The 22,717-nt window shown below is 39.3% G+C and overlaps 1 long non-coding RNA gene across 2 annotated transcripts in view; it reads right to left on the bottom strand.

Annotated features, from left to right (window-relative positions):
• The window catches only part of LOC135449778 (uncharacterized), a 61,640-nt gene extending 38,940 nt beyond the window's left edge, over nt 1-22,700 (bottom strand). The window contains exon 1 of one of the 2 annotated variants that reach the window (XR_010440834.1): nt 22,565-22,700. This is a non-coding gene — a long non-coding RNA (uncharacterized LOC135449778). The remainder of the gene's footprint in view (nt 1-22,564) is intronic. The other variant, XR_010440835.1, reaches the window with a different exon arrangement.
• Nucleotides 22,701-22,717: the final 17 nt, after the last annotated feature.

Here is a 22,717-nt window from a genome sequence, read left to right as displayed (position 1 = left end):
TGCCATGTAGGAATCATAAAAGAATAAAAACTCAGCAAACTCTTCTACCAGTTCATGATGCACTCTAAGTACATTTTTATAGCAAATTTAATGTTAATGAGCACCAATTACTCTTGGAAATCATCATAAAAGGCATAAAAAGGCTGATACTGTATATTTGATATACTCTGGAGGCTATCTCCAAGATGGAAGTGCAATTTTGAGAAACACCCAGAATTACTGTGGGATGGTAATTTGTGAGTACTTGGTGCATTTGTGGTTTGGGCATGCATCACATTTATGGGCCAGTCCAATACTCATCTTTGAGAGGGTGGAATTTGCACCCTTCTGTAACAATAAAAATCATTTTATTGAGAAGATTTCTTCAGATTTTTTCTCTTTTCTACTGTAAAATGCTGTCATTAAATGTATAGGAGATAATCAGCCTTTTTTCTCTGTTTCTCAGTTATACAGACAAGGCTTCTTTCAGAAAAAAATTGAAGTGGTATGAAGTGAATAAGGAAACCAGAGAAATTTTTCATAGCTCTATAAAATTATACTAATTATTAAAATAATAGCAATAGTAATACTGCTACTAATTCAGCAACCATAATTTCCAGCCAGTAATTCACACTACAGTTAAGTTAATAGGACTTTTCAGGGTTGTAAGAACCTGCTGAGCCCAGAAACATGTTGCAAATTCCACAAACATGACACCTCCCAGACAAGCCTCTGCAGAAATTTCTAAGGAATATTTTATTAATTAAGAGTCACAGCTGTCATGAGAGACAGAAAAAGTATTTCAACTGCAGATAACACTTTTTACTGCCCCTCTGCTCTTCTGTCTCCAAGGCAGACAAAGATGGACTTCCATGTGGCTGCTGAAAACTTCATGGCCACTGATTTCCTTCAGAACAAAATCAACATTTGCTGTTCATGCATGCACTCACACAGCAGCTGAGTAAATTAATATTAAATATCTATAATGTATTGTTATAATTCTCTGTCAAGTGAGATTTTTTTTATCTTACAGGTGACAGAGGAAGGCCAAAAGGAGTTGATCATTAACAACCAGGCAGGTACCATGCAGTACAGTCCTGACAAACTATTTTACCTCCCCTTGTTGTGCAAGTGTTTGAGGGATCACGGTTTGCTCCTCACAAATCTATCAGATGTTGTTATCTTAATAGATTTACATACCACCACTGCTTATAAACATTAAATTGATGTGCTGGGAATCAACAGAGCCTCCGATCAGTCAGACTCCTCTCTTTTTGTGTGTTTCTCCAGATAAGCTCAATCCTCAGGTAAAGTACACAAGACCTAGGGAGCTCCAACCAATTTGTTCATACCTATTCCAAAATAAAAAAGTTGCAGATAGTGGATTGGAGGGGAGTGGACAAGTTCACAGAAGAAGAAATCCATGGAGGATTACTGAAAACAGCAAAGCCACATCTGACTCAGGAAGGCTCAGAGTTCAAGTTTCCCTCAAATATTCTTCCAATCTCTTCTGTAATCTTCGTTCTTCCCCTAGGCTTACTATTCCTTTGGCAGCTGGGTTTGGGCACTGCTGGAGACAGTCTACATGGATATTTATTCTCACATAACACATCTGAGTAACTTAATATATTAATGAGTTTTTGGAAAAAAATTTGAGATTCACCAGGCTCCTCAGTGAGCTTTGTGTCCCTACAAAAAACCCCCAAATTTCTGTGATCAGCAGAGTATAACCTTCTCACTATATAGTTGTGGTTAGGCGACTGATAAATCCTACTAAACTTCAGGCATTCTGGACAGGTGATGTTGTGCTGTGAGGAGTCCAAAGAGGTTGTGGTCCTCCTCTTTAAAGGTGTTCCTACTTTTTTCCCCATCTCATAATATTAGAAGTATTTCTTGGAGGATTTTCTGAACAAATGCAGTATGAAAATGCTGGAGAACCTAGCTCTCGTATTTCCTAAAACATCTGTCACTATGATTAGGCTTTATTTTCATGTCTGAATTTTCAGCCTGAGCTGTGGCTTGAATCATTCATATACTAGTACTCTCAGAAGAACTAAATTGTGTTCAGAAGCTTTTGCATCATATTTGGAATTCCATGAGACTCTTTGAACATGTGACTTCAAGAATTTAATTTGTAGGCTGTGTATGTCAATAAATAATGTCTCTCTCCTGTTTGTTTCAAGGAAGACATCACTCAGAATGAGAGGAATTAGGAGCTGGATTTCCGTCCAAACATTTATGGGCTCCTTTTATTGTCCTGAATCTCAAAAATAAAGTCAAATAGATGGGGAAAGGCTATGCTGGCATGATTGCAGCTTGGGAAGCTGCAGCTGAGCTACTTTTGAGCTGCTGATACCACTGGAGACAGAGCAACAAGATTCAGTATGAGAGGGAATGGGTATTGCAGCCATCACCTTAGGTTGAACTTCAAAATAAAAAATTCCCTTTCCTTTGCATATCTGGCTATCCTAATGCAATTACCTGTATAGCACTCCTGCAAGGTCAGCAGGTGCTATTAGTCTTGACAACAAACTGTCTGCCAGGATAACCTTTCCATGGAAAATCTGTGCTTAATCCTGAGTGCCAGAAGCCTGGCAGACAGCGTGACATGGGTGGTAAGGATGAAGCAGCTGGAGTGACTGCAGGGTGAGTGGCTTCCCTTGCCCCCAGCACATTGTAATTTCCCATGAGTAACTTGGAAAGTATTAACAGTCACCTAAGCCATGCCAAAAATAACATTTGTTTCTCCTGCTGAAACTAGTGACATTTAACTATAGAGGAGAAATGCAAATATTGTTGAAATATCTCCACATCTGAAAAGTTCCTTTCATATCCACAAGTAGCTGCCAGATTTATCAAATAATAAATCAAAGCCACTTTTCTCCAAGTAGGAAAATGGCAACCCATAAATCTCTGGACCAACCATTACCAGGCACAAGTACATTGTATTAGGGAAGGATTCCACCAGACAGAACATGGTCAGCAAAAGCCAGCTCTGTGTTCTGTAAGAGGCTTTCTTTGCACATTTCTGTACCAAACCAAGTTTTCCTGTGACTTTCCTGGTCCAGCCTGCATGCCACAGAAAGCTTCTGTCAGGACAATGGGATTCTTTCCACCACCCTGAGGAACTCAGCAGATCATCACAAGACTGTGGGGTGTCAAAAACCTGCAGCCCTCTAACTAAGAGTCTAACCTATGAAAATTTATGTTGTTATTTGTGATTCGCGTTACAAATATTTTAATTGCATAATTTGTAAAATTTGTGTTTTCATGGACTATATATAAAGGTAATTATATTATTACCTGCCTTTATTTAAAGGAAGAACTTATTTATAAAGCACAAGCTCATCCACTTATGTTTCATTTTCATCTTAATTTTTACTTTCATGAGATCCTATTCTTCAAAATGGGTTAGAGATTGCAATCTGTCTGGATTTCTCTCAAATCTAACCCTTCTTCATATACTTCACATCCATTGCTCACTGTAATGCCACAACCTTGGCAGTGGTTGTATCATCAAGATAACAAGGTTCTGTCTGTCCCATAACAAATGCAGGCTAGGAAAGTAAAATAATACCCAGGAAATATGAATTAATCTTTTAAATATATTTCTGTCAGCAGGGCTTTTCTTGAATGCTTATAAGCACTGAGGCAAGTTGGATCCTTCAAGATTTAGGGTCAGCCCTCTTACAGCCTCCTCTATGCAGATTTTGGAATATGTCATTCTTCAGCATCCGACATTTTTCAAGTTGTTTAAATGAAATTATTGGTATTTTCTTAGGAGGTAGATTTTTCAGTCTGTGATTAGAGTATGTGAAAAGAAACCAATCCAGAATTGATCTTATGAAAAAAAAATGTACCACTGACTTCAGAGAATGAATCTGCATTGATGCAATAAACTTTGCTTTTCACACCCATAGAGAGGAAAACCATGCATTTACCAGATTTCACTGCCCTTCACAGTTCTCTGAAAAATCTTGCTTTCTCTTATAAACAAGTGTTAAAGACATTCTACGAGTTACTGACACAATCTACAAGAAGCAAAAGTTCCAGAAATGTTTTCCACTATATGCTTGGTTTTTTATTGGTTCAGTCCTCTTCTACTAACAAGCTATGGAAATAGAGCATAGAAATCACTTGGGAGTAGGGGTAGTGTGTGCTGGAATTAATTTTGTCTGTGAGAAGGTATCCAGTGCACACTGTCTATGAAAGAGCAGCAGCTTTCGCCCTCCAGTTGAAACTGGATAATGAAAAGGAAACTGAAATTGATATTCTTCTGACAAGAGCTGTTGAGATCCAGTTTTCAGTCATCTCTGCCTTAACACAACCACACTCAGGAGGCTACTTTGGCTGCACTGTAGCTTTAATTAAACACTCCTCTCAGTTTTGCTTTCAGTGAGCAAATGCTCTCATCAGTGAAACCACAAACCAAGACTGGCATTAGTTGACCATGTCAGTAGCAGGACTCCCAGATGTCATGGGCAGGTTTCAGTTTGCCAAAGTCGGTAGCCAGATTCTCAGAAACTTTTGGCACATTGGATACAAAGCTGTTTAGTGCCTGAAATGGAGCAACGAACCTGTGAAAGTCTGGCTCCTGTTGGGCAGAGAGACTGAGCTAGAGAATGGCCCTTCCAGGCACAGTGAGATTTGTCCTGTTGCTGTCAGCTCTGGGCATGTTCAGCAGGTAATCAGAGTGTTCTGGCACTGTGGCTGTCAAATCAGCACCTCTCCTGGGCTCTGAAGTGGCACACACACAAGCAAAGCAACAGAGGTAGAGATACACTCAGAAACAAAAACTTCTCATGTCCCTGGGATGTTTTAAGCTTAAGAAAAATTGCTCCTCATTCTGCACAATCCCAGGTCTGACACCTCACAGCTTCCTGCTGAGCAGCACAGCTCTCAGTACTAAGCAGTGTTTTTATCACCACTTGACAATTGTGAGCTCATGGAGTTAAACACTTCTAACTTGGCTCTCAACTCCAGCTGCCCTCTGTGCTTTGCCAAGGCTCCTGTAGGAGTGCCAACACAATCAGCTTCTGCTGGGGACAGACAAGAACTGGTCTGCCTTTTCAGGAAGAACTTTCTATCTGCAGTGAAATACAGAAATGCCAAATTTATATATACATATATATACACACATAGATACATACATATATATACATACACACATATATATACACACACACGCACACATTTACACACATACTAGAAGGAAATGGTGTCTGGTTTAAGAACAATTCCTGGTTCTTGAATTTTCTGACTTCTATCATAGCTCCTCACACAATAGTTTTTGTTATTTATATTCCCATTTAATTGGGTTTAGGACGTGACTGCTGAAATTACAGATAACCCTGCCTATCTAAAGCACTGATTTAGGTTTGGAATTGCTTAATCATTGCTTTAAAATGTTCACAACAATTTGATTTTCAGAAGTCTGTTAAGAACAGGTGTGAGACTGGAAGAGCACAGAGTAAGAGTATATTGCCTGTAGGACAGACAGAAGTCCTTTTTCAGAGAAAATAGGATAAAATAAATTAACACTAAAGAAACTGCTATGGATTAACTGTGCTGAACAGTCAGAAAACTAATGTGAGTTCTTGGCAGGCTGACCATCCAGAGCTAGAGACTGACACTCAGCCCAGGACACAGAGGACAGAGGGACCTGTCTCCTATTTCCCTCCATGGAAGAACAATCAATAAAAATTATCAAATTTCTTTCACAATCCTGGAAACAGAGGATTGATGAAGAAAAATGATTGAGTGTCTAAGCTAAAGCTAGTCTCAGTTACAAGAGTGTCAGAATTCATCAGTTTCAGTAGATCAGGCCTTCAAGGTTGTTTCTACTGATTGATGTCTCACTGTTGTTTCAGATGCTGCCAAATAGCATAAGTGCTAATAAATTCCCAGGGAAAACCAGATTGGATGGACAGTGTACCAGACCCTTGTGCATCCTGATCAGTCTTCCCTAAGAACACATAATTAACTAAAAGTATTTTTGACTTCTCCTTGAGGCTGCACAAACATTTTTCTTTTCATAGGTCATATCTGAGAGAGCCTCCAGAGAAAGTGTGATACTGCTTTAAAATCTCTTTTAAAAAAGAATTGGCTCAAGTAGAACAAATACAGCCAAGACAGCAGCAACAACACTCTCTGCATTGCCCTATAAATATTAAGTTCACAATGTAATATGTGTCAATTAAGGGTGATTTGTGCTGTAGACCAATAGACAATATACCAAACAATGGGATGAGATCAGTGCCATATTTTAAAATATAACTTCCAAACAGCCATCATCCAGCAAAGCCTTACAGTATTGCTGAACTCAAATTAATACAAAACCATGCTTAAGAAATATATAGATTACATTATTCTCCTGACAATTCCAGCCAGGACTATTTACATCTGCCTTGTTTTGTTCAATTTGTTATTTCTATTCTGAAGTACAGAGCAATCATCTAGTCTCCTGGAAGCCAAAGACAAAACCTGATGATTTATTTTTTATGTTGGTAATAAAAAGAAAATCAATAACAGAAATTAACAAAATAATACATTCAGATGGGAAGATATTAAAAATTCTTCTTTTGCTATAGTCATAGGGGAACTTGTAAGAAAAAAATTTAGTACTATCCATGATCATTTTATACAGAGATTGACAGAAAGATAAGTAAGTCGTTTAAAGTTAATTGAGTCATCAAAATTGGCTTGCCTTTCTTTTATTTGTTTATTTTGTTGGGTTTTTTGGTTTTTTTTTTTTTATTGAGGACATAACCAGGTGTAAAAATCATACCTGGAAGAAAAAATCTCAGCATCTCTTCCAGTGAGATTAAATGACAATAATTGCAAGACTGTCTGCCAAAAAAAGAGGTTCAGATATTCTTAGACACATTGATATGAAACCTGAAAAGTTATATTGGCTCACTAGCTGAAACAATAGTGTTTTGAATGTGGAAGTTGCAATGCAGAAGAAGATATCAGAAATACTTGAATTTGAAATATATTTGTAATATGAAGTCTGAAACACGTTCTTAAAAATCAGATTAACACGCTGATAAAGAAAACCTATGTCTTGATTGTTTATCTCTGAAATCCTCCTCTGAGGACTACATATCATTTAAGATGACAAGCTTTTGCCAAATTAAATCTCTTTATCTCAATAAAAGAGAAACAGACAAAAATTGATGGCCCATGTTTTTTTGGCATCCAAACCTCTGCAGGTTCTTTCTGACCTTTGGTTTGTGCTGTTGCCTCCAGTTCAGGTGAAGGACTGAAAAAGAGAGAATTCAGGGGATATATTTTCCCCTTTTGGAAGAAAGAGATTCCAAGCTGCAAGGATTAAGGATTTCATTAGGGTCCACAAACAGTTGTTTGATTTATGGAATTATATTCACAGATTCTTCACAGGCAGAGTTACTTAAAAGCAACCCTTTCACTCAGACCCCTGTTTTCTTTTGTCACTTGTCTAAATCCATCCTTCTGCAGCAGACATTGGCCACTCTGCCTTTACTGGAAGCTAAGCAAGCAAGGTGGTAAAAGTTTCAATACCCTGGCTATTCCCAAGGAGGTATAATTTATTTTTGCTGTTCAGGCCAGCAGCCCACTGGACTGCATTTGCATGCCTTTCTACTCTCCATTGCACTCATTTTGAACAAATTATTACCATGTATTTTTGCCTTTGGTTGTCCACCTCACAACTAGAAAATATATTGTGTATTTTTGACAAGCACTTGGAATTCTGAGTAAAAAACCAAAACAAGCTACCAAACAAAATAAAACTGAAAAGCCCAAAACAACAGAAAACTCTCATTAGAATTTGCTATGATTCATTATCTGGCCTCCAAAATGTGAATTACCAGTCACAGGAAATAATTGTTACACAGCATCTTCAGTGTCCAGAGACTGAGAATTTCAGAAAGCTTGATTTACTGATGAGTAAAACAAAACTGAAAGATTTTAATCCCTGATTAAAAGAAATGCATATTTTTTAAGGGAAAAGGCTCTGCATCTATTAATAATCCCTGTGAGCATCCATGACTCAAGAGGAAGCATTTAATTTTGCCTTCTTTTCTGCTATTTTTGAATGATGCAGAGAGGGTGGAAGTTATTCCACTGAGCAAATTTCAGCCAATAAACTGACAGTGAAGTGAATGAGGCTCTCTACACGACAGCTCTTTCTCCCTGGGTAATCACCAGAGAAGCCTATCCATAAATGACCCTTGGTTTCCATTTAAAAACCTATCATCTCAGTAGGAAAAGTCTTCTAAAGCCTTCTGACTTAGAGAGAAAGAGCTCTGCTAGCTGGCCTAAGGGCAATTTCTTCCTTCTGTTTACCTCTTTGAGAGGCAGCAGCCCAAATACATTACTCTCTAGAAAGCCCTGCTCATAAAATGGGGGAGGAATAGGGAAGGAACAAAATAAAGAGATCTGGACCTGAGGCAGAGAGAAAATCAGGGTATTGTATCCTTTAGTGCAAGCAGCATGTCTGTCAGGAAGTGCATGATTAAGATTTAACCCAAGATCCACTCCACTACAACATCTATTATTTTGTTGGGGCCATATCCATGCAACTTTCCCTGACAGTGCAATTTACTCTATGAAAGCTCTATGTCATAGCAGGCATTGCAGGACCCCATGGAAAGCTGGTGATCACCACCGTGCTAGTTTGCCTCCTTTTACTAATTCTTCCAAGCTAAAATAACCCATTAAAATAAAAGTGAGTTTCTGCCTGGATCAGTCATACAGCATGGGCTAGACAAGCATGGGTGCTTGTTTGCAAGGCAGTCTGCTCCCTGCACAAGAAAACAAGGACTGACTTTTCCTTCTCTTTGGAAAATGATCCTCCACAACAGCTGCACCCAGCATCCTCAACACCTTCACAGAGAGCAGCAGTCATTTAGGACTCTTACTTGGTGCATGTGGCATAGACCCCTTGACGAGGGATCACATTGTGTCAATGGAAAAGTCTCCATGGACAGCAAAATATATTTAAATGATGTTCAGGAGAGGTCAAGCCCCTGGACAGCTTCCTTGCCTGGGCAATTCAGCAGAATAAAACAAAGTTCAGTTTTGTTTTCCTTTTGAGCTCCTACTGCAGATAAAGCCTGACCAGAAGAGTTCCTGAAGCCTGGGAAGGTTGCAGTGGCCATCGAAGTTGTCTCCATCAGCAAACTCCCCCAGAGGGGGTTGCCAACAGCAGGCTCACATTGCTGCTCCCAGCTATCAGTATCACAGAGCTGCTGAGCTCCTAGCCCTCTGGAAGAGCCCTCATCTGTCACACGTGGACACAGCAGTGCTGAGAGAGCAAGATCTCATCCTGATGGCAAGGAACCAAAGTGTCTCTCTCATGCCTTGAGGCCTGTGTCTCTGTTCTCACCACACCTCTCCACAAGCTCACACAAAGCCTCTCATTCCCCATTCCCTCCTTCTGGTCTCTTCATGGGGGCAACAACAGCTGAGAGCCTCCCCTCCCCATCCCGAGCATCTGACCTTCCTCTAACAGGCTTTTACACCCCCACTAGCATGCAGAAACAACCAGAAACAACCACCCCAAACCCCTAATGAAACTCCTTAAATGTCATGCTCCATGGCAGGGCTGATGTTGCATTCCTAGGAAGTTGCACATTTCCTTAAAGAGGCCCATAAGCCTTGATATTACCTGATATGACATAGCTCAGCTGAAGATAAATGATTTTGTAGAACTGCAATGTGGCTAATTACTGACAAAAAAAAAAAAAAAAACCACCCACCAAAAAACCCCAAAAAAACAAACCCCAAGAAGTGAGAAACTCTCTGGCCTGCCTGACTTTACTGAAAAATCAAGGTCAATGTACTTCTAGATTTGGCTAGAACAACAGCCTTGAGCCCAGCATCACTCACTCTCAGACAAAGCTCAATGTGGCATCTGAGACTTGAGAAAGTGCCTCAGCAAAGATGCACAGATAATTTGTAGTAATTGCAGGTGGCTCATGCAGAGCCGTGAGAAGAAGCCTCCCTTGAGTCAACTTACACTTAAGTTGGATTTCTTCCAAGAAGATGCTTGACTTAGTGTTTTTTTTTAATCAAAGCCAAAAAAGGAATTAAAAAAGCTTTTAATCACTGTAAGAATCCCATTTAATCAGCCTACTGTCTGAGTTTGTTTTTTTAGCACTGATGAATTAACCTAATCACAGTGTGATTTAGCTAAGAGTTTTGATACTGTAATAATACAAGTTTTTCTGTTAGTTGCTTGCATTTTTGTATGTTACAAACCTTGCTTACAGAAAAAGGTTGATAAGAGAGGTCTTAAAAGCAACTCCTGACCAAATTAATGAATTTCTATGTTCAGACCCTGCTACTCTTATTTTCCAAATGGGCATATTTAAATAATTAATATGAACTGTCCTATGATACAGGTGATTCAAATTATGCAAACTGAAACCAAGTAAACAAATCCAGTGGTTTCTAAGTGAACTAGGTATTTAAAGGGGAAAGGAAGGTAAGAATCTGAAGTAGCCAGGGCCATAAGTTACATTACTTAGGCTACCATCATATCCTCCACTTCTTTCCCCCTTCCCTGAGGAATTCATTCAGACATTGGACTCACAGCTTTTTGTCTGGCTACTCTGAAATGCACAAGCTAATGAAAGTCTGCCTGCTGCTGAATTTGGAAAGAAACCACAATCACATTTAAGACAAACTGGTTAAGGCAAAGTCAGATGTAACAACAAGATTGGAACAAGTTTAAACTCACAGCCCAGTGGAGTCATGGCCAGAGAATTTTTCTGCAACCATATGGTATCTGCCATGAGAATGTCAAGAAATATTGTTCTTAGCCACATAGCTGTCTGAGGGACGGCAGATGGAGGAAACACTGCATGTGCCAGCTTGTCTAATTAGCTTAGAGGCTTTTAATTCCTTTGTTGTTTTTTAAATGCCACTCTATCAATATCGGATCCAATGGCCATGGAAGTGGAGGGGAGTTTCTCCACTCACTCTGGTAGATGCTGGCTTCAAACCCACACAGTTTATGTAAGAAAGTATTTGGCTGCTGGCTTGTTGCAGTATTGTTTGCAGGACACAGGGAAGAGAAATAAAATGGATCAAAAGCAAGATGGAAATGAGGCTACTTCTGAGCATTAAATGCTCAGGGATTTACTGTCAGTCTATGGTAAAGTGGACATTTCACCCTAAATCCAGATTTGGAATGGTTTTATTTGTGCTTATATCAATAGAAAAGCACCCTGAAGGCTGCTTTCCTTTTCTTTTCTTTCTCTCAGAAAAGATTTTTTTTCCTCCCAGTTAAAGCTCTGCTGCTTTTTCTGTTCCCATGATGTTTTCTCATCTCCATCCCATGCTCTTGCACAATGACATGCTGCAAGGCTTCAGTGCCAGGGATCCCACTTCCCCAAGGGTGGACTGATGTCACATCAGCTGCCTGGCTGGCTCCAGTTGCTGTACTTCATCCCATGCCAGATTTCCCTGTCACAGGGAAAACAAGGCATACAGCACTGGGACAGCCACCCACCCATTGTGGGGGCTCCAAACCCTTCAAGAGCAGAGTTTCTTCTGCACAAGGGAATCTCTTGCTGCGCTGAATCATGGCACACAGAAGGATTCAGGGTGGCTGGGCAAAGAGAAAATGTTCCTTTGCTTTGGGAAGGAGCTGGCAGACTGTGCAGGAAAGCTCTGCTCCAGAAAAGCATTGAGCTTGTTAATGGTGCCTGCTCATGCTGGGCTGGGAGATCCTCTCATTTTATTTATCTGCCAAGGGGAGCCAAGCTGATGGCTGCTGCCCAGACAGCCCTCACACAACCCAGAGTGACCAGCGACATGTTCAGTCCTGTCCTCAGGACTGGCCTGAGCTGACCATGGAGAGGGGTCAGTGACTGACCAGTGACCTGGGCTTGGCTTACACATTCCTCAAACAAACCTCACAGGGGTGGCTGAGGAGAGGAAGCATTGCCATTTCTATCTCATCCTCATATACAGGTAGATGGGTAATGACAGGATTCAGATAAGGCAAAATAGAGTTCAGCACAAGATTTGTAATCCAGTCCTAAACATTATGACTCTGCATCTTGGGGCATCTTGCTCAGCTTGGAATGGCACTGAAAATAAAATCAAGGCCTGTGGCTGTGAGCCAGCCAGGTTTAGAGAGGCATAGTTTGAATAACTGCACTTTTTCACTGTTGTGTGCTTGGGCATACCTTGGTGTTAGACAAAGGAGGAACATTTTCAGCAAAGCAGCCTGCTTTTGTTCCACTTCCCCTCTGAGGTCTGAAGTATTTTCAAGACTGTCCGAACCTTGATTTGTACTGCACAAGGCAAGACCAGAATGAATATGGTCTGAATCTATCACTCAGAGAGAAAGATGTCATTCAGATTCTGAAAATACAATTTTTATGAAGACAGGAAAAAAAACCAAACCAAACAAACTACCTGTAGAGCAGAGGTTTTGCTCACAAACGTACATTGCTGCTCATTCTTATGACAGGCACACAACTAAGTTTGGAAAGGTTTAGTCACAATTCCTACACAAGAATACGGTCAAGATCTCTGTCCAGGCAGGCACATAGTTTTTGGTGGTTGTGATTTTTTCCCCTATGGAAAAAAAAATTTGCTTTGGTGGACATTATATCCATAGCACAGAGGGGCCTTCACACATATCTGGACTGGCAACTGTGCTTGGCATTATATAGCTCTTCCTCTAACCCCTTGTTCCAGTTAATTTGTCTCTTAGAATTATTGCCTAATGGGAAGGTAGATCTTTAAACACTGACTTTTGAATTTAAATGTTACTGAATGCTGGATTTGGCCTGAGTTTGTTTCACTTGAGGACTGCCTTGAAAAAAATGGATACAAAGCTTCATACACTACAAAGAGCTCTCCTCTGTTCTTGTATTTTTTAAGTCTTTACAGTAATTCTTTCAGGAAGCTTCCTAAACTTTAACAAAAAAAAAAAAAATCAGTCCTAATCTTGCAAGGACTGATACAGGACTATTTTATGTTTTGTTATGGTCCATGAGGAACTGTAGTCAAAATGAAAGATATTTTCCTTCCTGCCTCATAGAAATAATCATCGCCAATTACACATTCCACTGTGTAACCAATCTCTAAACTCTGAGATGGAATTTTTCATTTTTTTCTGATTTGATATTCTAAATTGTATAGCGTAAATTTAAAAAAAGATTTTATATGAAAAACACACATAATTTCCCAACAATGATTTAAGTTTTTTTAAATTGACTTGCCGGTCTTGCTCAACATTTTCTACTTCACAGTTCTAACCACAATCATAATCCACTCAGCATAAGGCAAAATCTAAGAAAATTCAGTCAGAGAACCATTAGAGTAAGTGGAATGAGACACATTGCCTATTTAGCCTTATATATTGCTTGCAGGAATTGCTTTTGCTTCCAGGGAAAGAAGTTTTACTTAGCATGTAGATCTTCAATTATTAAGTGTAATGACTCAGAAGAAAATGTTATTTTCTGTCCCCTGGAGATAAGTAGCTTATGACTTCAAGCACAATGGTAAATATCCCAAAGCTTGAATTCTGGATAGCAGTATTATTTCTACAACTTTGCAAGTTAATACAGAATTCCTACTTGTTTAGCAAACCCCAGTACTGTGTGCATTGAGATGTGAAGTGATAGGCAAACAAAGCCAAGGAAAAAGGACAAAAAAATATGTCAAATTATGGACTTGCCTCACTACAGGACTGAGAAGAAACACTTCTTTTCCTTTAGTTACTCGTTAGAAGACAGGTCAGTCCTCACCCACAGATATAATCCAAAGGTTGGTACTGAAGCACTTGACTCAGATGGGATGTGAAATTCCAAGGGATTTTGTCAGTTATAGGGTTGAGCCCCTGCATTTCTTGCAGCTGTGCATGAGATCAGAGCCTGCAGGTCCACAGAAATCCCAAAGTACAGAAAACTCCACACTACCAACCACCAAGCCCTCTAAGAACCCTTCTGAAAAACTGAAACATGATGGAACTGTGGAGCAGATGGGAAAGATCAGTTTCCCACTTAAAATGAAAACTACCTGTACTCTTGAGGTTGAATTCATCAGCACTTGTAATAAATTTTTTGCTTCTTTTCCCCCAAAGTAAGTAGGTGACAAACTTTCTGAAAAAACCTGCCATCTATAATACAAGGTGCCCTGCCCATAAAAAAGTTACTATGAGAAATACAACTAGAAAAGTTTTATCACTGTATTCTTGACATCACACTACGTTACCAAAAATTGATCTGTGCATAATTAAGAGCTTCCTTTAGCTAATTTGCTTCATCTTGACCTTTGAAAGTATTTATTACACACGGAATACTCTTGCATCTCAGATAATTCACTACAAGCTCTCTGATAACATAATGCAGCTGATAACACAATGAAACGATTAAGAAATCTGTTTAATACCAAAAAGAAGAAACATAATATTTTAATATTAGAAAGTTCTGTGAGAGCCAGCAAAGAAAATAAGTTATCTGTTGGATAGGAAGACTTCAGAACTTAAAAATATTAAACATCAGCTCCAGATACATCACTCAGTTCCTCTGGCAGCAAAGCAGGGACCTCTCATCCATAAAAGAAAATGAATTATGGAAGTGATCAATGCAATGCAGTCCTGGTGTGGCAGGTGTCCAGATCAAGCTCTATGTACAAAGATCCATGAGGTCACCAATGCTCAATAGGGAGCCATGGGGGAAATTCTCAGTAATTTCACTCAGAAAGAACACTAGTAATAAACTTACTGCATATCAGGAATGTTATATATCTTTCACGCTACTTTGAAAATACTGTTTTGTTATGAAATTTTTGTTTACTATTCAACAAACAAACAGCATCTGACTACATCAGAACAGAGAGCAGTAAGCAATAAATCACAGCAGCAGACAGGATAACAAAATTGTTGAAGAGAGATGGCATCTGTGCTCCAAAGGGACAGATTGCCAGATGCCATCTCCTCAGGAGACGCTCTGGAACAGCATGAAGTGAATGATGAAAGGCTTCAATGCTTATCAACCTGGGTTGACCATGGACAGAACAAGTATTTCAGAAGGGGCTGTAAGGTTTGGGGAAGAGGTTGTGGAAATGACACCATGCTCTGAGGTTTCCCCAGAAACACAAGAAGCAAAAGCACAGGGAACGTGGTTGCCAAAGCAACGTACTGAGCCTCACTACAGGTTCTGCAGGTCCAGGACAACAAGTCACAACTCCTTCAATGTGTTGGCTCTGAGCTACAACAACACTTAAAGCCAGAGACTTCAGTGAGTCTAGCCCAAGAACATCACTACAGAAACACAGATACAGATATCCAAACATATGAAGACACCAACATTTGCCATAAAAATATAGTGGAAGCATTCTATATTATATATGCTGGCTTAAACACTGGCTGGAAGATCTGCACAGACATAGCAGTTCCAGGTCTCTAACACAGGAAGGATACCCTGTTTCACCCTAAGCATAAAAGGCTAACTGAGAGGCATGTTCATGTCTTTTGTGACATACAGACAGGTGGACATGTTGACCACATGGTGTTGCTAGTGGACAAGTGTATTTTGTGACCTGGGGTTAAAGAAAATTTAGAAAATGAACAGTTACATCTGATGTGATTAGAATGAAAATTACTATGCAGGACTGTTGAGTCTGAATGTGGTCCAGCTGGGGAAATCACAAAAGATTCTTAAAATCAGAGAATATCCTGAGTTGGAAGGGACTCACAAGGGTCATAGAGCTCAACTGCCAGCCCTGCACAGGATCAGCCCCCAGAGTCACACTGAGGGCCTGAGAGCTTTGTCCAAACACTTCTGAAACTCTGTGCTGATCACAGCACTTCTGTGCTCACTGCCCTGGGGAGCTGCTCCACTGCCCAAACACCTTCTGGGGGAAAAACTTTTCCCTGTTATCCAACCTAAACCTCCCTGACACAGCTTCACACCCTGTCGCCAGACACCAGAGCAATCAGTATCTGACACTCCCCATTGTGAAGAAGCTGCAGGGTGCTACAAGGTCTCACCCCAGTCTCTAGTTTAGGCTTAACAAGCCAAGTGACCTCAGCTGTTCCTTGCATGATTTCTTCTCTAGACCCTTCATCACCATCTTAACTCTCCTTTGGATGCCTTCTAGTAGCTTTATATCTTTCATATATTGTGGCGCCCAAAACTTACCATAGCCCAACACTCAATCATACTCTAAAGAAATACTGTTATCTATGTATTTTGTCCTAGAAATAAAATCCAAGTCCAAACCAACAAAATATTAAAGGCCTGTATACCATCACTGAGGTCTGAACAACAGAAAATAATCTCTGCTTAAGATGCAAATGAGGTATTAGATAATAGTAGGAGGGAAAACAGTAGGGGTATTGCATAGCTTGGAAATAAAAACACATCAAAAGATTATTCCTAGTTCTACCCATTTTGGAGGGAAATAAATCTTAATCATGTGCATTGTGGTGGAGGAGAAGTTGCCTTACAGTGCAGGAAACATTCTTCAAGGAAAAAATGGATTAAAAAGACCAAGGAACAGAGAAGAAAAAGCTAACAACAAAAACCAAAGCAAACCCTGAATAGAGCCTTAATTATACATGTTGAATAAGATGCTCACTGGCTGCTTTTGTTTAACATAATTTTAAGGCAAAGTCCTTTAAGCACTGTGGAGAGAATGTAGATGGTAAATCAGGCTGCTCATTAACTGCTGTGATTCTGAAATATTTTGCATTTCCTGTTCAGGTCCTGGTTTAGGCCTTTTTTGTGTGTGTGTTAGTGATTAACCTCTGCAGAGAAAATGGAGGGGGCTAAATGGATAATCCCAATTAAATATGACAAAAACATTTGTCAGCCTAACAGTACATCTTTTCTCTCCCTTTCCTTGGGCAGTACATAGTTGATCTCTGCAGGAGGGAACCCTCCAGAAAATCACCTGGGCATCAGCAGTTTTGATTATGAGAAAAATGAGTACAGCTGTACAGAGGACTTGCCTGCTCTCTTTACAGACAGACTGCAAGGAGTTTGACAGTGTTCTGAAGGCAGTATTAAAAGCACCATGATGGCCACATCCCTGTGAAACATCCCATTACCTGGGACAAAGTGCATAATATTTTGAGGGAAAATGTTCTTTGACACTGTACATGAACACAGCTTCTGGTCATGGAAAAATGACATTCCTTCCCTCTCAAAAACCCCACTCCCTCAAGCCCAGCACTATTTCCTGCACAGACACATCTGATCCTGTTTGATGGTAGGGTGACTTGCAATAGCTGAGCTTTCAAGATCTACTCTACTTCAACTTTTCCAGTTTTTGTCTGGTAAAGAAGATCAGGATGTAAGTTAGCTAATCAGTATGAAACTCAAATAATTCTCTGGTGTTCATCACAAACCCCCTGGAAATGAAAAGCCAAACAGACTCTTGACATTTAGGTCTTTCCCTGTCTAACTGCAATGAATAGATATTTGTATGAATTTTATTTCTTTCTGGTTTAAATCTCTCTTGGATTCATATTCAGGGGATTTTGTGTTAGATCTTAATATCTAAAAAAACTACTCGTGATGGTGTTTGATTTTTATCATCTGTTCTTATGACATGGTTGCCATGTTGCTCTGATATTCTTCTCCTCTATGAGCTCATTCAAGGGCACTGTGGCAGACCCCAATCTAAGCACAGAAGTGATGTTTATGGCTATACAAAGATTAAAGCTAAATGTCAAAGTACAGAAAGAGGCCTTGTAAAGGGTAAGTATTAAAAACTAATAACCCAGCAAAAAAGTGCTTGGAGCAGGTGAAGAGTTTCACTGAAATTCCCTTTGTATCAAATTGTAGACTTTTGCCCTTTGCTCCGTGTGGGAGGGGGTGAGAAGAAATAAATCAGAAAGTACTTGAGAGAAAAAAAATGCTGAGATTCTTCTATTTTATTGTAACCAATATATTCTCATATCTTAAATCTAGCTCAATGTTCTTTCCACTCAGTTACCAGTGAATACAGCAAGCAAGAAACTATTCCTATGCATATCACAGAAAATATCAATAAGAAAATAGTTGTTTTTTCCAGACAACAACACTTTAGGTGATATTTTGTGGGACAGTCTGAATCTGGGTACAAAAAACCCAGAAGATAGGATTCTAATGAGGATTAATTTACTTTGTGCTAAAGAGAAGCAGAGAAGAACCAAGGGCAATGGGACAATGGTAAAGGGCTCAAAAGAGAAATGGGCAGGAGGCAGAGCAAGAGAGGGATGCAGACAAAGCAACAGAGAAGTCCTGCTCTACTAATCAAACCAAAACCAGAAGGTGAAACCTATATCGAGTGAAACCAAAATTTTCAATTACTTAGACTTACTGATTGAAGAACGCTTGAACAGTCCATTACTCCTCAAACACCTCCTGCTATAATTCTCCTGTTGAAGAGAAACTTTTCAGGAGTTAAGTGCTATTCACTGCACTGGAACAGGATTTCCTTGATATTTCCAGCCACTAACTTAGTCTTATCTTACTTTTCCTCATCTGGAAGAGGGGGTCAGTAATTTCAGTTTTATTTATTTTGCCTACTCTGATTAAAAATCCAAGCCAAGCATTCTTTTCTTCATTGCGTTTAACTCAAACCATGTAAAATTCAGAACATATTTTTTCTGTACTTTGAGGCATCTTTCAGCTTTTCACTGCAGACATAAGGGTTGAGAACTTTATGGGTTTTTTGTGAAAGATGGGTCATATAGGGCTTTTAGGGTCACTGCTCTAAAGAGGCAGCCAGTATTACGTTGTCAATAATAAACCCACAACAATTTTGCTGTTTAAAAACACGTGAATATTATCCCCTTTGAAGCTTGTAGATGCTATTTTAAAGTTACTATAAAACCTAAACTCCAGATTTTCAAAGGGTAGCTCCTGAACCTCTGCTTCTCCCTCTTCTCATCTCACCATCACTCTACTACAAAAACAACCTGCACAGAGCTAAGCTTCAAGCACAAAAACAGTGCTTTTGAACTAAGAGGTTCTGAAGTAGAAACAGTCTTGTTATTTTATCTACAGACCTCTACCAAAGAGGAATGTTTTCTGGAGTTCAATGGAAATCATCCAAATAGAATGAAGTCCCACGAGATCTTGAACACGTGATAGGATGGACTTACTGTGACTGCTGTGAAAAATACAAACAGTGGGATTATATTAATTTTCCCCAAGGCAAAGGAGAGGCCATTCCAGGATGCAAGAACACAGATAAACAGGTTCTGTAACAGTTACTGAAAGGTTCTGAAAAGGATTTGTTGCCATCAAGAAACCCTACCTACACCCACTGGAGGGTTTTATCATGTCCTTAGATGTATTCCATGCTACAAATCTTCCAGATGAGCAGGTCAAGATGAAAGTTAAGATGAACATTGAGGGGTAAAGGGTAAATATTCTGATTAGTTGTGGCCAGAATTAACCTAACTGGATCCTTTAATTTTTCTTTCCATAAATTCTAGTATAGGTCACAGCAGATCTTGTTTCAACCTGGTGCACCTCTGAATTCTGAGAGTTGTAAAGCTACACTGTTAAACACCACAGCCAGATTTAATGACAATAGAAGACACTTTGTGAAAATGGAGAGAAATTGAGATTTCTAGATAGCATTGCTTTTTATGTCAAGCTAGTAGAAATTTAAATGATCATATGGAAGTGCCTACCAAGTTCCATCTTCAGACAGAGGCAAGAACAACAGTTACAACCTGATTTCTAAGTGCAAAATTCAAACTGAACTGGATCCTAAGTTTTGTACTCTGCCTGACTCATCTTACACGTAATGTCTCCTCACTGAATTCTGCCACCGAGGTGCCTGGAACCATAATAATTTTTCCTATAATAAATGAAAAATTATAAAGCAATATATTGTCCGACTCCAGCAGTGTTTCCCTTCAGCACTTGATGTATGTTTTTTAACTGTTATGTAGTGCCAGGGATTATGACACAGGAATCCTTCCCGGTAATAAATTGCAAATGTTTATTTGCTATGCATGAATGTATAAAACACAGCTTCATATTATAGGTTTGAACCATAGAGTTAGAATTCCTTTTCTTAAGCAAATACGCTAATCCTGAAGTTTCTTTCTTTCCAAGTGAATTGAGGATGTTCTGCCTGAAGAGACAGCTTGAGGAGAAACTAAAATTCTTTCAGTACATAAAGGGGCTATGTGAAATGGAGAAGGGCTTTTTAAAATGATATGGGTTGACAGGAAAAGGAGAAATGTCTTTAACATTGAAAAAGGGTAGGTTTAGACCAGCTATTAGGAATAAATTCTTTGCTATGATTGTGGTGAGGCCCTGGCACAGGCTGCCCAGAGAAGCTGTGGATGCCCCGTTCCTGCAAGGGTTCAGGGCCAGGCTGGATGGGGCTCTGAGCATCCTGCTGGAGTGGGAAGTGTCCCTGACCATGGCAGGGGAGTTGGAACAAGATGATCTTTGAGGTCCCTTCTAATCCAAATCATTCTGTGATCTCTTGTGTTTGAGTGAGAAACTCCATCCAAGGTCAAGCTGGGAAACAACCCAAAACCAACACAAAACATTTTCTTACAAAACCCCTGGAACACTAAGGCATTCCTAACCACTTCCAGCTTTAATGGCATCTCTTGACCTTTTGTGTCAACTGACTGGCTCCACTGTGACTTCAGCTGTGTGAAAGGTCTTTAGGATTCAGATAGGTCACCAGCTCAGAATGCCCCATGTGGAGAGGAAACTTAGAATAGCACAAAGGCATTCCTGCAAAATTAATCACTGATCCTTTTGCACATATTCCCCACCAAAACCACTAGTTTTAATAGCGAGTTTTGGTGGGAATGATGTTTGTTCTTTTATCTCCAGAGTTAATTCATTTCACAAATAGTAACAAATAGCACTTGATGCTCAACTCAGCACTAGAGCAAGGAACTTGCCCTTTTAATCCACAAAATAGACAGAAAATCACAGTCAATGTTATAACTTTTCATATATTACAAGTCACAGATTTATGAATGAAGACAGTTTGGATAAGCTGAATAATAACCTTTGCAGGATAGAGCAGAATAAATTTACAACACAACTGCCACTTTTACAGGTGAGCTGTCTCTTTTTATGATGGAGGATAGGATGCACTCAGACAGAGTTCTGTAAATTCCCATGTTAATGTACCTTTTTTAATGGAGTGTCCTAATAATAAAAAAGGTAAATCTGCCTGTAAAGTTGTCATTTGGAATGCTATTACTTTAGAGGGTGCAGTGCAGAGGGAAGAAAGCCTCCACTATAGAGCTGTTTCAAAACTTCTTTGAAAACAATTATTGGGGTTCTTTTTGTTTGTTACTGATTTGTCACTGTTGCTGACCCTTTCCTGCCACCCAGACTGTGCTGTTCAACACTAAATCTTTCCCCAAAGGGATCTGCAGAACCAAACTTGCTCTCTGCTGCTCTTATTTTAAAAAACAAAAACATCTCACCCATCTCCAGCGCCCAAAATGCTTCATTACAGTCAGATGTATATACCAAAAGAACCTTTCAAACTACATGCCTCTGAGTCTACAGGTGACTATTAAAAAGTAATAAAGAGAACAGTTTAATTCTCTAATTAATCTTGTCTAGAAAAATACATTTTAGCTCATGCACTCACTGCTTTGACTTTTTTCTGTAGAAGCACCACATTTCCTTATGGGTGTAAGGAAGGAAGGGTTTTGGCCTCTATTTCAACTGAAGTTTCATTCCAAAGAGTGGTGTCAGAAGCTGAGTTTGAAGTCCAGAACTACTGTTATTCCTAAACTTATCCATACCTTATAAATGGTTTGAAATAAAATCAAGTGGTTTTATTCCTGTATTAATTTAAAGGTTGATGTATCAAAATATTTGCATTACTTTTTTTGTAGACATAGTAATAAAAACTGGTCTAAAAATAACAGGTCCTATGACATTTTTGTACTAGGTCATTTTGATCATTAAGATGTTCTACTTCTTGCATTGCTAAAATAATAATAAAATCCCACAACAGTCTGCCAAGTTTTAATTACAAGATTACAGGGGTGGAATTCTAAATTTTATTTGCTGCTAGATTTAGCAAGTAAGTGTCTATCTAAGCTTCCTTTCCCAAGCTCTGTTCTGCTATGTAACACACTGTTCCGTGATTCCTTCTTTTGACTTTATGCCAGCAGTCAGGAATGTATGAAAACCAAAAGCTATGGAAGGTTTTGTGCTGACTTCAGAAAGAAAGCATATAAATGGATAACTGGACACCAATCCCAGAATTAAAGAACAGCAAGACTTCCAAATCTAGGGTTTCTTTTTTACATATATATAGCAGAAAGGAAGATTGATTCAAAGACACTGATTGAGTCTCTTGGTTGCACAAAGCAGGATTCATTATTTACTACAGCCTTTGAACACACAGTTTTAACTTCAAGAAACCAGTCACAAGCCAGCTTAAAAACAGCAGTACCCTGCCTACAAAACACCCATAGGCTTCTTTAGGTTGTAGATTGGTATCATTGTCATTCAAAAATGCAGGATTAAACCTTTTCCTGAACATCCAGTAAACCACCAAAAGTCTTGACAAAAAAATTTCCATTAAACAACTGATTTCATAGTGCATTATAGAACCTTTTCATAGCACTCACCTCTGCTTGCTGAACCAAAGATGATTGTTGTTCAGACTACTCCACCGCAAGAAATAAATCTCCAAATATTCGCCACTAATCACAGCACCTAAATAAAATAACTCATCCCACCAAAAAATTACAGCAACTACAAGACTTCTAGACTGGCTCAAT

Source organism: Zonotrichia leucophrys, chromosome 6, assembly GCF_028769735.1.
Source record: "Zonotrichia leucophrys gambelii isolate GWCS_2022_RI chromosome 6, RI_Zleu_2.0, whole genome shotgun sequence".
In the NCBI taxonomy this organism is placed as follows: Eukaryota; Metazoa; Chordata; class Aves; order Passeriformes; family Passerellidae; genus Zonotrichia; species Zonotrichia leucophrys.
The sequence above is the reverse complement of the archived record's forward strand: the minus strand, read 5'-3'. Positions and strand labels throughout refer to the sequence as shown.